This window comes from Arvicanthis niloticus, chromosome Y (assembly GCF_011762505.2).
Source record: "Arvicanthis niloticus isolate mArvNil1 chromosome Y, mArvNil1.pat.X, whole genome shotgun sequence".
In the NCBI taxonomy this organism is placed as follows: Eukaryota; Metazoa; Chordata; class Mammalia; order Rodentia; family Muridae; genus Arvicanthis; species Arvicanthis niloticus.
Genome location: NC_133431.1, coordinates 9561213 through 9575525, shown reverse-complemented (window position 1 = coordinate 9575525; position 14313 = coordinate 9561213). Strand labels below are relative to the sequence as shown.

The 14313-nt window shown below is 47.3% G+C and overlaps 1 pseudogene; it reads right to left on the bottom strand.

Moving 5' to 3' along the window:
* Positions 1-1386: 1386 nt before the first annotated feature.
* On the bottom strand, positions 1387-14101 carry LOC143437291 (pre-mRNA-splicing factor CWC22 homolog; annotated as a pseudogene).
* Positions 14102-14313: the final 212 nt, after the last annotated feature.

Below are 14313 nucleotides of genomic sequence, written 5' to 3'. Positions count from 1 at the left end.
TGTAATGTGTTATTTCAGTCTAATTCCTAGGGATTTAAAAAATTATTAAATACACATTTGTAGCCCAGCTGCAGAGATCACACATGGATCAAGAAATTCTCTGGTAGAAGAAGGCCAAGAAAATCTCCAGTGCTAAAGAAAAAAATCACATAATTCCCAGGATGAGATTTTGTTTTCTCATCAAGCATCACAAAAGCCTTATTCTGAGCAAGACACTGACTTTGAGCCTTCACAAGACCGAGGGCCTCTCCTCCTATTGATGCCCAACAGGGCTATCTTCTGCTACATATACAGATAGAGGCATGGTTCTCTCCATGTGTACAGTTCAGTTGGTGGTTTAGTCCCTGGGAGCCCTGGGGGGTCTGGTTGGTTGATATTGTTGCTCTTCCTCTGGGGTTGCAAACACCTTCAGCTCCTTCAGTCCTTTCTCTAACTCCTCCATTGGAGACCCTGTGCTCAATTCAATGGTTGGCTGCAGGTATCTGCCTCTGCATTTGTCAGGCTCTGGCAGAGCCTCTCAGGAGACAGCTGTATCATGCTCCTGTCAGCATGCACTTCTTGGTATTCACAATATTGTCTGTGTTTGTTGACTGTTTATAGGATGGATCCCCAGGTGCCGCAGTCTCTGGGTGGCCTTTCCTTCAGTCTCTGCTCCACACTTTGTCTTGGTATTTGCTCCCATGAGTATTTTGTTCCCCCTTCTATGAAGAACCACTGAAACCACACTTTGGTCTTCCTTATTCATTCTCTCTCTCTCTCTCTCTCTCTCTCTCTCTCTCTCTCTTTGTTTTTTTTTTTTTTTCTGTTGAGACAGCCTTTCTCTGTGTAGCCCAGGCTGTCCTGGAACTCACTCTGTAGACCAGGCTAGTCTTGAACTCAGAAATCATTTTTGTTATTGTTTCAAATAAGGATTGTGTGTTATAGAGTATTATATATCAGGGAATAGTAAGATTGATAGAATGATACGGTATAGTACTGATTGCATCCTAAGGTGTTTATACATGGAGTAAATCACACAAACACATATAACTCTACTATGCCTGGAGCTTCGTGGCCTGGAGAGGGTAGTAGTGGAGGCGCATAGTAGGACTCTGGTGATGACTTTAAAGTCTGAGGGTCTCAGGACATTCTAGCTGTCTGACTGTACTGAACTGCTGATAACTTCTCAAAACTCATAAACACTTTCTGGTTCTTTCAGAGGGTAAAAAGCTCCTGGCTTAGGCGGTTGAAACCTGTATCCTAACAGCTGAGGATAAGCAATGAGGCTTTTGTTCTATCTCAGCAGGAACTGCTTGGCTCTAACTGGCCCACTCTCCTGCCCACCCAGGATCTCCCCGACACTGGGCTGCAGACTTGCAGCTGGTCCCACCCACCACACTAACTTTGCTACTGCTCACTGCCACCACTGCACACCTCCTTTTCTTGGTCCCAAGGTTCCTCCGCAGGAGTGAATGGTAGCATCTCCTCTTCAGGAGGACTCGAAAAGAATCCGCTGGTCCCCAGCAGCAGCAGCATCCCATCTGATGAGCTGGCTCCTGTGTGGTCTTCTTTGTAGGACCAGGACTCTCTTTGGGTGACAGCTGACCTCACCAATGGTGGATATGTCAAAACAGGGTCCACAGGGCTCCCCACTCGCTGCTGGGGTGCAGAAAGAAAAGACAAACTCAGTGCTGCCTTCCCTCGAGCAGCCACACTGCTCCCTCCACCCCCACTGTTCCCCTCTTCCCTGCCCCTCCCCCTCCCTGCACAGCCAATGTGGCTCTGCTGCCATGTCACCTGTGGGGCATATGAATCCCCTGTGGAGGCAACAAGTCAATGGAATTTCCCTAGCCTTGAGTCTAGGGCAAAGGTTGGGGGTGAGGGCAGGGAGGGGGGAGGTTGGGGGTGGTTTGCAGGGGGTACATGTCAGGGGTGAGAAGACACGGAGGAGGCTGCACACGGGAGGCAGGTAAACCCTGCATGGACAGGCGAAATGTTCCCTACCCACGCCTCACTCATTTCATTACCTGGTAACCCAGGGCAGGGAACTTAACACTCAAGTTAGTCATGGAGAAGCAGCAGATAATGCATTTAAAAGAATCAGTACACACACACCACACACACATACACACGCATACATATATACACACACATACACACACCTACACACATACACACACCACACACATACACACAGACACACAGAGACATACACTCACATATACATACAAATACACACACACAGACACACATACTCACATACACATACACACATACTCACATACACACACATACACACACATACATACACACATACACACACTATACACATACACACACATACACACACTACACACATACACACACACATACACACACATACACACACACTACACACACACACATACAACTTTCATTCTTTCCCACAGATCGCTAACAAGTGAGAAAGGAGCATGTGTGTTGCTCTCCTCTCTCTCCGTTTCTTCTGATGAAACGACTTCTGAAGTAAGATGTGAACAAAACATGGGCTGAAATAGAAAATGATACAAATGATACAAATGCCACAGCCCGTGGAGTCGCAGCCCAAATAAAAATTGTACTTCTGATTGAGTGTAATGAATCTCAACATAATTTCTCCAAGCACAGACACACAAGGTGTGGTGGTGACACACACCTGTAATACTTAGAAACTCGAGGCAGGGAGGTCATGTGTGTAGCCTCTAAACAGAAAAACTGAATAAATTATGCATATAATTACATATACATGACACCAGTAGTGATAAAAATGAGCGAATTGAGCTGGGCAGTGGTGGCTCACGCCTTTAATCCCAGCACTTTGGAGGCAGAGGCAGGGGGATCACGGTGATGGAATAACGATCAATAATCAATGCCAATCAATAATCAACAATCAACAAACAATAAATGGTAGTCAATAATTATCAATATTAATTGATAACCAATAATGATAAGTAATTGATGACACATGCTTTTAATCCCAGCACTTGGGAGCCAGAGGCAGGCAGATTTCTGAGTTCGAGGCCAGCCTGGTCTACAGAGTGAGTTCCAGGACAGCCAGGGCTACACAGAGAAACCCTGTCTCAAAAAACCAAAAAAAATAAAAATAAGAGAGAGAGAATGAATTATACATACGATTACATATACATGAAACCAGTAGTGATAAAAATGAATGAATTATACATACAATTACATATACTTGCCACCAGTAGTGATAAAATGAATGAATTATAAATATAATTACATATATATGATACTAGTAGTGATAAAGAAAAGTAATCCAGTTTATATCTTAAACTGATTAAGTTTAACCCTTCAAATACTCGGAAGTTTACTTCTAGAAATATATTTTATCCTATTTAGTAAAATAGAGACACTTTCCATTACTTTCTTATTTAAAAAAAATACAGTATTTCTTTCATTAACCTTTATTTGGATAAGTTGGAGGAGATACATGATCTATGGGATATTTTGCCCTTATAAAGTAGTCCAGGTCTTCATACACACACACACACACACATATATATATATATATGTATATGTATATGTATATGTATACATATATATGTATATATGTATACGTATACATATATGTGTACATATACATAGATATACACACTTATATATGTATACATATATACGTATATATCTTTGTATATGTATACACACACATATATACATATACATATACATATACATATATATATATTGTACTTTGCCACTGAAACATTAGGTTTCCTAAAGGTTGTCTATTTTAAATCAATAATAGCTATTTTAACATCCAGATAATGTTGCCAACAGCGCTGTAAGTTGTAAGTTATGGTCTTTCTTCCCCTGATAATTCACTGTGTGATCCTAGCCAGATCGACTGCCTTTCTTAAACTTCAATTTCTCTGCGCTGCAAGGAGGATAGGAATGATTATCAGTTTCACATTCACATCCTAGAGCCTAACATAAGTATTACAGACACTGAGCATGTATTTGGAGAAAGTGTTAATGATCTCTTGGGGAAAAGGAGCTTTTGGTCAGAGCTCAAAAATACTTGTTACTATGGAAAAATGTAAAGAAAAAATATTGAAGGTGTGCACGTGATTCATTGGCAGAGTGTTTTTCTCAGAGTCAATGAGACCCTGGGTTCAACCTGCAATGTGGGAGATGGGGTGATAGAAGAAACTTATTGGGCCCATGTGTATCTTGGTGAAAAGGGCAGTTTCAATTACTGACAAGGAGTTGTTTAATGCCTCAGTGCTGCTGTCCAGTAAGATATTGAAAGAATTTTGCAGTGAAATCCATGCATCAACAGTGCTATGAACAACCTCACGTGACGAACATTTTAAGGCCTATTCTGAAATTTATTCAGTCAACTGTATCTAATGCAATGAAGAATAAATAAATAATACCACTTCTATAGTTTCAGGGTCTTTTGATTAGAATTTAGAATATCATGAATATTTCTAATTCACTTGATTTTCCAATATATAAAGCTCATATTCAGTCAGGGCCAATTTGAACTTTCTTGCCATCATTCACGTAATATATTTAAAAAGTGACATGAACCGAAGCCACCGAGGTTACATTCTGAACAGCAAAGACCCCTTTGTACCTGAATTGAATCGGCAATAGCTCCATGTCCTAGAAGAAATTGTTAAGTTTCATATTACTGCACCTTAGAAAGCATGTGGTATCTTCAGTATACTTTCATGGGTCATTTAGTGACACAAAAATAAGTATTAACTTTCTCCACACATGTTATTTTGTCATTATATAGCCTGACCAAAAAGTAGAATGTTTTCGTCTTACTTGGCTCCCCATGCTTTTCTTGTGGCTCTCTGTGCCAGCCTTGTCGAGAGGCCATTGCCAGCTCCACTGTCACTATTCTCGTGGCATCTGTCCTCCATGTGCTTCACTAGGGGATCTTGCCAGTCTGCCTCTGCTGATTTCTGAGCTCTGTATCTTTCAGACCAAGCTCTTTCAGTCCTTCCTTCCTGGTGCCTTGTCCTCCCTGGCTCCATTTCACCTCCTGTCTCCTGCCTGGTGGCCCTTGGCTCCATTTCACCTCCTGTCACCTGCCTGGTGGCCCCTGGCTCCATTTCATCTCCTGTCTCCTGCTTGATGGCCCCTGGCTTAACTTATCTGCTTCTTCACCTCTGGCCTTCCCTTGTCTCTTCTTTTTGTACTTTTAGCTGAGACAGAGTCCTGACTGCTGGAGTAGAAGGAGTTCAAGGAGGAGGAGGGGGAGGAGGGGGAGAAGGAGGAAGGGGAGGTGGAGGAGTAAGGGGAGGAGGAGGAGGTGGAGGAAAAGGAGGGGGAGGCTGGGCGGTGGTGGCTCACACCTTTAATCCCAGCACTTGGGAGGCAGAGGCAGGCAGATTTCTGAGTTCGAGGCCAGCCTGGTCTACAGAGTGAGTTCCAGGACAGCCAGGACTACACAGAGAAACCCTGTCTCGAAAAACCAAAAAAAAAAAGAAAGAAAAGGAGGGGAAGGAGGAGGAGGAAGGAGGGGGAGGAAGAAGAGGAAGGAGGAGGAGGAAGGGGGAGGAGAAGAAGAAGGTGAAGAAGAAGATGAAGATGTCAAGGCTTCTTTTGCTCAGCTCTTGTTTCCGGCAGACAGATGAATGAACATTTTTCACATGTTCTGGAAGTTCTAGGGTCAAATCCCCGAGGCCTGTGGCTGTGAAGAAGTTAACGGCAAACTGGGTGTTGTCTCAGGGTCACGGGGTCACAGTCCTTCACAGAATGGCAGAAGAGTTTCCTCCTTTAGCCTTGTGTTCAGATTAGGAAGACCCGTGTAGTCACACAGTTCCTGGAAGAAGATCATGACAAAAGTCCTGCTGGACGACCTCGTGGTCTCTTCACTCGGCTTCACACGTCTGAGATGAGTCCACGGAAGTGAGTGTGTGTGTAAGAGGTGAGCGAGCGTCTCAGCCACATTTCTCAGCTTGTTCGTCTCTAAGTGATGGATGGTGTCCTGCTGCTCCTGGTACTTTCCCATGATTTTGTGTCTTCTGTTTTCAGCACGTGAAACTGCCCTGCTGACAAGCTGGCACACTGTGCGTGGGCCTTTCATTGGGCACATCAGTCACACTGTGCATGGGTCCTTCCTTGGGAACAGCAGTCACACTGTGCAAGGGTCCTTTATTGGGCACAGCAATCACACTGTGCGCGGTTGCTTCATTGGGCAGAGCCGTCACAGTGTGTGCAGGTCCTTCATTGGGCACAGCAGTCACACTGAGCATAGGTCCTTCCTTGGGCACAGCAGTCACACTGTGCGAGGGTCCTTTGTTGGGCACAGCAATCACACTGTGCACGGTTGCTTCATTGGGCACAGCCGTCACAGTGTGCGCAGGTCCTTCATTGGGCACAGCAGTCACACTGAGCATAGGTCCTTCCTTGGGCACAGCAGTCACACTGTGCATGGGTCCTTCATTGGGCACAGCAGTCACACTGTGCGCAGGTCCTTCATTGGGCACAGGTGTCATGTTGTGGCCAACTCCATCTTCAGCAACTTGTGTGCACATTCTTCAAAGGCTAAACTTGACTGAATGGCAAGATAGATTGTACAGTGGAACGAGACTAGGCTGTGATTCCCTTTCCTCCTTCTCCTCCTCCCCTCTATTCCTCTCTCTCCTCCCCGGCCTCCTCCCCCATCCTCCTCCCTCCTTCTCCTCTCAGTCCTCCTCCTCCACCTCCTCACCTACACTACTTCAGCTTCTTTGTGATTGAATCACTGTCTGCCTCATCCAGGATTTCTTTTTAATAGCCTTGTACTTCTCTTCATTCTCCATAAAATGAGGATCTATCTTGAAAATGTTAAGGGCATCTTCAGGATTGTAGTCATCCTCCAGGGGGAGCATATGTGTAAACTGATCGTCCTCTTCCACTAAATCAACTTCTCCCTGAATAACAGGGTGGTCCTTGAATCCAACCTTCTGTACAGAAACATCACTTCATGTAGGGCTGTGAAGAGATGGTTTGGTCTCCCCAGTACAGCACTGGGTGTGAGATAGCCTGAGACACAACAGGTGTGAAGGACATGGCCTGTGAGAGACATGGCCTGTGAGGGACATGGTCTGTGAGGGACATGGTCTGTGAGAGACATGACCTGTGAAAGACATGGCCTGTGAGGAACGTGGTCTGTGAGGGAAATGGCCTGTGAGAGACATGGCCTGTGAGAGACATGGCCTGTTAGGGACATGCCCTGTGAGACTGTGAGAGATATGGCCTATGGGGAACATGGCCTGTGAGAGACATGGTTTTTGAGGGACATGGTTTGTGAGAGACTTGACCTGTGAGAGACATGGCCTGTCAGAGACATTGCCTGTGAGGGACATGGCCTCTGAGAGACATAGCCTGTGAGGGAAATGGTCTGTGATGGACATGGTCTGTGAGAGACACTGCCTGTGAGAAACATGGCCTGTGGGGGAAATGGCCTGTGAGGGACATGGTCTATGAGGTTGTGAGGAACATGGCCTGTGAGAGACATGGCTTTTGAGGGACATGGTCTGTGAGAGACATGGCCTGTGAGAGACATGGTTTGTGAGGGACATGGTCTGTGAGGGACAGGGTCTGTGAGAGACATGACCTGTGAGGGTCATGGGCTGTGAGAGACATGGCCTGTGAGAGACATGGCCTGTGAGAGACATGGCTTGTGAGGGACATGGCCTGTGAGAGACATGGCCTGTAAGGGACATGGCCTGTGAGGGACATGGTCTGTGAGGGACATGGACTGTAAGGGACATGGTCTGTGAGAGACATCATCTGTGAGGGACATGGCCTGTGATGGACATGGTCTCAGAGAGACATGGCCTGTGAGGGACATGGTCTGTGAGAGACATGGCCTGTGAGAGATATGGTCTGTGAAGGGCATGGCCTGTGAAACTGTGAGGGACTTGGCCTGTGAGAGACATGGCTTTTGAGGGACATGGCTTGTGAGGGACATGGCCTGTGAGGGACATGGTCTATGAGAGACATGGTCTGTGAGGGACATTGCCTGTGAGTGACATGGCCTGTTAGGGACATGCCCTGTGAGACTGTGAGAGACATGGCCTGTGAGGGACATGATCTGTGAGAGACATGGTTTGTGAGGGATATGGTCTGTGAGCGACATGGCCTGTGAGACTGTGAGGGACATGGCCTGTGAGACTGTGAGGGACTTGTCCTGTGAGAGACATGGCTTTTGAGGGACATGGCTTGTGAGGGAAATGGCCTGTGAGAGACATGGCCTGTGAGAGACATGGTCTGTGAGGGACATGGCCTGTGAGTGACATGGCCTGTTAGGGACATGCCCTGTGAGACTGTGAGAGACATGGCCTATGGGGGACATGGCCTGTGAGAGACATGGTTTGTGAGGGACATGGTCTGTGAGAGACTTGGCCTGTGAGAGATATGGCCTGTGATAAAAATGGTCTTTGATGGACATGGTTTCTGAGAGACACTGCCTGTGAGAAACATGGCCTGTGAGGGACATGGTCTATGTGATTGTGAGGGACATGGCCTTTGAGAGCCATGGCTTGTGTGGGACATGTCCTTTGAGAGACATGGCCTGTGATGGACATGGCTTGTTAGGGACATGGCCTGTGAGACTGTGAGGGACATGGTCTGTGAGAGACATGGTCTGTGAGGGTCATGGCCTGTGAGGGACATGGTCTGTGAGGGACATGGCCTGTGAGAGACATGGCCTGTGAGGGACATGGCCTGTGAGGGACATGGCCTGTGAGAGACATGGCCTGTGAGGGTCATGGCCTGTGAGAGACATGGCCTGTGAGGGATATGGCCTGTGAGAGACATGGCCTGTGAGAGACATGGCCTGTGAGAGACATGGCTTGTGAGGGTCATGGCCTGTGAGGGACATGGTCTGTGAGAGACATGGCTTGTGAGAGACATGGCCTGTGAGGGACATGGCCTATGAGACTGTGAGGGACATGGCCTGTGAGAAACATGGCTTGTGAGGGACATGGCCTGTGAGAGACATGGTCAGTGAGGGACATGGCCTGTGATACTTTGAGGGACTTGGCCTGTGAGAGACATGGCATTTGAGGGACATGGCTTGTGAGGGACATTGCCTGTGAGGGACATGTTCTTTGAGGGACATGGTCTGTGAGAGACATGACCTGTGAGGGCCATGGCCTGTGAGAGACATGGCCTGTGAGGGCCATGGCCTATGAGGGACATGGTCTGTGAGGGACATGGCCTATGAGGGACATGACCTGTGAGAGACATCATCTGTGGGGGACATGGCCTGTGATGGACATGGTCTGTGAGGGACATGGTCTATGAGACTATGAGGGACATTGTCTGTGAGGGACATGGTCTGTGAAGGACATGGCCTATGAGGGACATGGCCTGTGAGACAGTGAGGGACATGGCCTGTGAGGGACATGCTCTGTGAGGGAGATGACTGTGAGGGACATGGTCTGTGAGAGACATTGCCTGTGAGAGACATAGCCTGTGAGGGACATGATCTGTGAGAGACATGGTCTGTGAGAGACATTGCCTGTAAGGGACATGGTCTGTGAGAGACATCATCTATGAGGGACATGGCCTGTGATGGACATGGTCTCAGAGAGACATGGCCTGTGAGGGACATGGTCTGTGAGAGACATGGCCTGTGAGAGATATGGTCTGTGAAGGACATGGCCTGTGAAACTGTGAGGGACTTGGCCTGTGAGAGACATGGCTTTTGAGGGACATGGCTTGTGAGGGACATGGCCTGTGAGGGACATGGTCTATGAGAGACATGGTCTGTGAGGGACATTGCCTGTGAGGGACATGGCCTGTTAAGGACATGCCCTGTGAGACTGTGAGAGACATGGCCTGTGAGGGACATGGTCTGTGAGAGACATGGTTTGTGAGGGACATGGTCTGTGAGAGACATGGCCTGTGAGGGATATGGTCTGTGAGCGACATGGCCTGTGAGGGAAATGGTCTGTGAGGGACATGGCCTGTGAGACTGTGAGGGACATGGCCTGTGAGACTGTGAGGGACTTGTCCTGTGAGAGACATGGCTTTTGAGGGACATGGCTTTTGAGAGACATGGACTGTGAGAGACATGGCCTGTGAGAGACATGGTCTGTGAGGGACATGGCCTGTGAGTGACATGGCCTGTTAGGGACATGCCCTGTGAGACTGTGAGAGACATGGCCTATGGGGGACATGGCCTGTGAGAGACATGGTTTGTGAGGGACATGGTCTGTGAGAGACATGGTTTGTGAGGGACATGGTCTGTGAGGGACATGGCCTGTGAGTGACATGGCCTGTTAGGGACATGCCCTGTGAGACTGTGAGAGACATGGCCTATGGGGGACATGGCCTGTGAGAGACATGGTTTGTGAGGGACATGGTCTGTGAGAGACATGGTTTGTGAGGGACATGGTCTGTGAGAGACATGGCCTGTGAGGGATATGGTCTGTGAGCGACATGGCCTGTGAGGGAAATGGTCTGTGAGGGACATGGCCTGTGAGACTGTGAGGGACATGGCCTGTGAGACTGTGAGGGACTTGTCCTGTGAGAGACATGGCCTGTGAGGGACATGGCTTTTGAGAGACATGGCCTGTGAGAGACATGGCCTGTGAGAGACATGGTCTGTGAGGGACATGGCCTGTGAGTGACATGGCCTGTTATGGACATGCCCTGTGAGACTGTGAGAGACATGGCCTATGGGGGACATGGCCTGTGAGAGACATGGTTTGTGAGGGACATGGTCTGTGAGAGACTTGGCCTGTGAGAGACATGGCCTGTGATGGAAATGGTCTGTGATGGACATGGTTTCTGAGAGACACTGCCTGTGAGAAACATGGCCTGTGAGGGACATGGTCTATGTGATTGTGTGGGACATGGCCTTTGAGAGCCATGGCTTGTGTGGGACATGTCCTTTGAGAGACATGGCCTGTGATGGACATGGCTTGTTAGGGACATGGCCTGTGAGACTGTGAGGGACATGGTCTGTGAGAGACATGGTCTGTGAGGGTCATGGCCTGTGAGGGACATGGACTGTGAGGGACATGGTCTGTGAGGGACATGGCCTGTGAGACTGTGAGGGACTTGGCCTGTGAGAGACATGGCCTGTGTAAGACATGGTCTGTGAGAGACATGGTCTGTGAGGGACATGGCCTGTGAGGGACATGGCCTGTGAGACTGTGAGAGACATAGCCTATGAGGGACATGACCTGTGAGAGACATGGTGTGTGAGGGACATGGTGTGCGAGAATGTGAGGGACATTGTCTGTGAGGGACATGGTCTGTGAGGGACATGGCCTGTGAGGGACATGGGCTGTGAGAGACATGGTCTGTGAGGGAGATGACTGTGAGGGACATGATCTGTGAGAGACATGGCCTGTGAGAGACATGGCCTGTGAGGGACATGGCCTGTGATGGACATGGTCTGTGAGAGACATGGCCTGTGAAGGGAATTCTCAGGGAGATCTCTCTTCCCTGGAACTGTCATCAGTGATCTAAGGCATTTTTGTCATTATCTATTTGTTTAATCAATCGTTCAGGGAACAATCTGGCTCCTCCTTCTTTTGTGTCAAAAATACAAGCAGAGCCCCTGCCCCAGATAAGGACAGGGTCAGGGCCATTCCATCTAGATGTAAAGGGGTCTCTCCACATAACTGTGCCATAGTTTTTATTGGTCTCAGGATGCCAGAGGCAATCAGCAGCAGACTTGCCATGAGCATCCAGATTTAGAAAATTGAAAACAAACAAGGCATGGTGAAGAATATTTCTAGGGGACCCCTTCTGGGTAGATAACTTCCCCATTTTTAATTTATGTAAAGTGTTCTTGATAGTCTGCTGGGCACGTTCAACAATGCCTTTTGCCTTTGAGGATTATAAGGGATGCCAGTAATATGTCTGATTTGTAATTGGTGGCAAAACTCTTGAAAATTTTTTCCAGTGTAGCTGGGACCACTGCCAGTCTTAATGATCTTAGGCTTACCCATGACAGAGAGACAATTTAAAACGTGGGCTATAACATTTTTTGAAGCCTCTCCAGTATGTAAGCTAGCAAAAATAAATCCACTAAAGGTGTCTATGGTCACATGAAGATATTTAAGACTTCTAAATTCAGGAACGTGTGTGACATCCATTTGCCATATTTCATTTGAGACCAAACTTCTGTGGTTAACACCCAGGTGGGGGGTGGGCAAAAGTGTGACACAGGCGGGGCATTGTTTAACAATCTGGCATGCCTGTTCATGAGTAATCTTAAAAAGCAGGCGAAGGGTCTGAGCATTTAAATAATGTAAAGCATGACTCTTCTGGGCCTGTTCTACAGAACCTAACAACACTGGAAAGGTCAAGTGGGTGGCAACATCTGCACAGGCATTTCCTCTAGAGAGGGGACCAGTCAGATCAGAATGAGCACGGAGATGTCCAACAAAAAAGGGGTGGCATCTAGGGGCAATCAGCTTTTGAAGCTGAGAAAAGAGAAGGGCAGCATTTGTGGGGGGTCTAATGTATGGGACTGTTTCAAGAATTGGAACAGAATAAGCTATATAGGCACTGTCAGTATATAAATTAAGAGGGCAATCTTTTAGTAACTGAAAAATCCTTATTACTGCAAAAAGTTCTACAAGTTGGGCTGATTTAAAGGGGAACTAAAAGCAATTGAGCAATTTTCTGTCCTGATTTAACAGTCAAGGGACTGGAGGTGGATGAGGCCAGAATCTTTATTTCACCTGTGAAATCATTATCAATCACTCCTGGGGAGATATTTAAACCCTCAAGAGTGGAGCTGGTATGCCCAAGAAGAAGTCCAAAAGTATGGGGGGGGGGGTCAAGGGGCCAAAGACCTCAGAATGTAGAACGTGTGTCCCCATCTCAGGTGTTAATATTGTATCGGTGGAGGAACAGAGGTCCAATCCTGTGCTGATTGCAGTTGCTCCTTGGAGGGAGGTAATGTTTGAGTCTGAGGGGTTAATGTTTGAGGGACAAACCTGATAGCCCCAGGGTTTTGTCTCAGATTTGGGGCCAGGGGCTGGCCTCTCTGGGAGTTTCCCTGATTCTGAGGCAAGGTGTTATTTTGTATTTTTACCTTGGTGTGGCTCTCTGAAGCCCATTGTCTACCTTGAAGGGAGCTGGGACACAAGGAGGCAGGGAGAGTATGTTCTGCCTTAGGGGCTTTGCACTCCCTAGAAAAATGTCCTGGCTGTTTACAGTTAAAGCACTTTTTCTGGTAGTCATCCTGCTTGAAATCCTTAAGGGCAGCTCCAATGGCAAGTCCTATTGCATGAGCTGAACCAATGCCTGCACACAGTTTTATATAATCCAGAATTTCAGCACCACTATGGTGGGTCTGTATTGCAGCTTGGCAGGCAGGATTTGCATTCTCAAATGCAAGGTGTTTGAGAAAAGCACTTTCAGCCAGGCGGCTGTAATCTCAGTGTAATCCCAGCACTTGGGAGGCAGAGACAGGCGGATTTCTGAGTTCCAGGGCAGCCTGGTCTACAGAGAAAAGCACTTTTGTTTTCCACACGACCAACAAGTCTTTCAGCTGCATCAGTAAGGCGACTGATAAAGTTACTATAAGGCTCTTCTGGGCCCTGGGGGACCTGGGCAAGGGAAGTGGTTGCTGATCCTTTTGGAGGAAGTTGTTTCCAAGCCTTAAGACCCGCATTTTGAATTTGGGCGAGAAGGCCAGGAGGGAACCGAGCCTGTTTTTCATTAGTATCGTAAGGGCTCCGCCCCAAATGCTTATCTTAGGTCCACTTCTTAGAGGTTTTACTTTCAGAATTGCGAAGCGCTATTTCTCTACAGTTTTCAACAAAATCTGTCTTCAAGAAAATATAGTCGCCTCGAGCCAGAGTGGCACGGTCTAAAAAATAACAATCATTGGAACAAGCCACCGTTCACTCAAATTTTGATTTAAGGATAAAGTAAAGGGAGCTGTTGGTCAGTAATTTGTCACTGCCATTTTAAAGTCTTTCAGCTGAAGGAACCCTAGCTTGTGATACTGTTGACTTTTTATTTCATCTTCCTCACTTTCTGAGTCCCCTGAGGCTTTGTTATCATTATCAGAGGCCTCCTGCCTGAACACAGTGTATCCTTATTGTTTTCCCCAGCAGGGGCGTCATGTCATACTCATTGTCTTACCCAGCAGGAGAGTCATTTCCCCTTTTAGAGGGTGAGGCAGTGTTTTTATTTCTGCTATTGGAAGAGACAGCAGATTTGCTTCTGGTAACAGGAAAGGCCAGTACAGGTTTTTGAGATTTTGGTTTAGATTTATTCTTAGAGACAGCAGGCATTGAGGAGAGGGAATGTAATTCTAAATCAAGAGCTCACAGTTCTTTTACTAACTGCAAATGTTCCCATTTATCCTCT